A 3,410-nucleotide genomic window follows, 5' to 3' on the forward strand; every position below is an offset into this window, starting at 1 on the left:
CCCGGGGCTGATGCCCCAGGGCCACCCCCCAGCCCTGTCCCCCTCACCCACCGGGCCTCCCCCTATCCCTGCTCAACCCCTGGCTAAAGGGCTGGCTCTGCCCTGCTCAGCACCAGCCAGGCAGCTGAAACTCAGTGAAACCGTGTCTTTCCTAGTAAAATAAGTGTGATTTGGGGATGTAGGTTTGGAGGCCCTAATGAAAAGTTGCTCTGCAGGGCTGGCTCTGAGGTTTTCACCGCCGTGAGCTGGCTGAACCGACCGGAGGAGGCTCGAGCAAATGGCGGCACCTTCATTACCCAAAGCATCCCAGGAAAGGACTGAGGACATGTCCACGGCTGCAGGCTCGGCCACAGCCCTGCAAAGCCGGGAATCCTTGCAAACCCAGACGGTGCCTGAGCTGAGATGGCTCACGCCAGGCTGTTGAGGGACAAAGGCAGATGCACCCACCCTGGTCCTCAAACACCCCCCCAGCTGCCTGTTTCTGGGAGTAGCGACATGTCGGGCACTGCGGGACCAGTTCCTGCGGGGCGATGCTGTACCCGGCTGGTGCAGAGCCGTCCGTGCTGCTCCTGCAGTCCCGGGGGAGCCTCTCCCTCCCTTAGCACGTTCCCGGGACACCTTGGAGCGTGCTGGTCTGGGCAGCCCCAGGGTTTAAACTCCCCCAGGCCAAGCACTAGCCAAAACCTCCCACCTCCAGCCACAGCACCTGTAGGGCGGGCAGGGAGCACCTTTACCCCGTCTGATTGTATACCTGGTAAAAGAAGAGACCCTCTGTTGTTATTTAAAAGCCCCTAACACCACCAAATCCAGGAGCACTTCCCTGCAGCTATTTAAAGGTTTAAACCCGAGGGAAGCAGTTAAGACCAGGTCCTCTTGCACAAGGGGTTTAAATATTTGAACCAAGCTTAGTGATACCTCTTAGGGACAAACACTAAGCTGTTTTCTGAATACCTACTATCCTAAATACTTCTGCAAACATAGCCCTTAACACTGAGCATTACAAGCTGCTCCCATAGCTGCTCCCGCTGGGCTCAGCCCCCCCAGACCCATCCCTGCCAGCCCAGGGCTCTGCCTGCCTTAGGGGCCAGCGAGGCTGGCTGCAGTTTGCTGCTGCCATGCTACAGCAAGCAGCAGTTTTTGCTCCTCTCCCCTTCAGAGGGCTCAGCTACCACCTCTCATTTCTGATTTCAACGCTCTCCTTCCCTCTTGTGGACAGGAAAGCTCAAAGAGGAAAAAGAAAACCCAAGTCCTCAAGCCGCAGTTTTCCGTTGCAAATCTTTTAAGCCATTTCTGTCTGCTCTGGGTTTCCACCACGTCTCCCAGAGATCCATTCCCCATCTAAACCAAACCGTGTTTCAGGATGACACTTGATCAATGTCAATTGGCGCATGTTTTACCAATGACTGCTCCTCTCATGGCTGTAGTGGCTCAGACAGACTTGGATTAGGTTGGCACTGCAGCACCCGTGTGCAAATGCCAATGCAAACACAAGCATGTCGCATCATACCAAGGGACTCGCTCCAATGGCAGAACTGCCGTCGGGTTTAGCACAGGCACGTTCTGCCGCGCCGCCTTCCTCATATGCTGGCACGAAGCTTTGCTGCTCCTCTGGAGTCTGTAAGCGGGAGGATAAAACTCAGCTGCTGGCTCGGTGCGTGGATTCCTGCCGCAGGGCTGGCTCTCCTCCTCCCCCAGGGCAGAGGGAGAGGAGACAACACAAACCTGCGGCACCGCATCGAGCAGAGCCTCTGGTGAGAGCCTTGCAGCGAGGCGGTGGGTCTGAGCTGCCTTTGGTAATGCAGGGAGAGCTGTGGAGAATAAATCCACAGAGGGTTACCAGCTCCAGAGATTCACGCCATGCACAGACCATCCCCGTGCCACCCACCCCTGCAGCCTGGAAGGGTTGGTAGCCTTACTCCGTGCCTTTTCCTTTTGCTTTCGGGCACCCTTGGAGGCCAGATCCCCAGCCTGCCGCACCCCTGCCCAAATAACCCATCTACGTCTCAGGCCAGGAATTTATTTTGCAGTTTCTGGATGGGGGGATCCTGCTACTGGTCTTTGCGTTACAAGGCTGCGGGTTGTGAGTTGCACTGCTGTTTGGGAAGAAACTGGGTGTTTCCTTCATCTTTTTTAATAGTCTCTCCGCAGTGTGAGGGTAGACCTGGCCTCTCTGCGAGCTGACCGCAGCTCAAGGGAGACCGAAGACACCACCAGTATCAATAAACCCAAATGCCAGTGCCCTGCTGTGGGTGTCTGAGGGCACAGGGAGCTCGGGCAGCTCCCGAACGGTGAAAGCTCCCTGGGGCTGGGTTTTCCCCATGAGCCTTGCAACCTCCACGGCTGTGGCTGAGGATGCGGCGCAGCCCTCGCCGAGGGCAGGAGCGACTCCCTGAGGGCGTGCGGCCAGTCTGGGATCAGGAGAGGAAGGCAGAGCTGCGCTGCTGTGTGTCAGCACCTCCTTGTGCCCTGCGGGATGGCCGGCTTTCCTCTGCGCTGCTCCTAATTTCCTGCTTTTCCCTGTGAGATAGAGTCAGGAACAGAGCAGCCTCACCCCAAAGCGGTGTGTTCGCTTCCCCACGTACCTCGTCTGCGCAGCTGAATGGGAGCCGGTTTGGTGGGGCTGCTCGTGGGCTGCCGAGGGTGAAAAGGGCTCCGTATCCTGTGGCGGCAATGTCACAGGGCTGTGACTGTCCCCTGACCCTCCCAGCACTGCCAGCAGGCTTAGATCTGAATGTCCATTAAGACAACTGAGAAGCTGTAGAGTGGGTTAGTTATAAGAGTAATTGATACATTAAATATTTCTCTCTCCACAGGAACAAAGCGAGGCAGCGTGGGGGCCAAATGAAGTGTCCTTAGAGAGCTGATTGCACCGACCAGTCCTGAGACTTCCATCTGTGAATGCTCTGAAGGAACAAAACAGGCAATTTTGCAGGCAGGAAAAGAAGACGGATACGAAAAGGATTTGTTCTTGCTGCAGTGAATTACCCTGATCACCCACCCCTGGGGAGAAATACAGATTCTCCTGCAAACCTGAGCTCACCTCTGGGTGTTTTGGTGCAAGGATTTAGCTCTGTGCTGGACAATTTGGACACATTTGCAGTCTGAGAGGACCCCCGTTCCTAAAAAAGCAACCCCACAACCCCTGGGGTTAGACGAGCCCTCTCCCAGTGACCGCTACAGGGGTGAGCGATAAGGAAAACCACCCGGACACCCCATTTTGGGTGTCCAGCTCCCTTTGGGGTGTCCAGCCCGGCTACCCCAACCCCTCCCCAGGGCATCGCGGCACCGAAGAACATTTTGCCCTGCCGGATTTTTTCCCCTCCCGGAGCGAACCGGCCCCGGCCCGAGCCCCTCTGCCCGCCCCTGCCGGGGGTGGGCGGGTGTGTGTGGGGGGGGTCCTGCGGCCACCG

The sequence above is a fragment of the Aptenodytes forsteri genome, unplaced genomic scaffold (genome assembly GCF_000699145.1).
Source record: "Aptenodytes forsteri isolate BGI_AS27 unplaced genomic scaffold, ASM69914v1 Scaffold243, whole genome shotgun sequence".
Lineage (NCBI taxonomy): Eukaryota > Metazoa > Chordata > Aves > Sphenisciformes > Spheniscidae > Aptenodytes > Aptenodytes forsteri.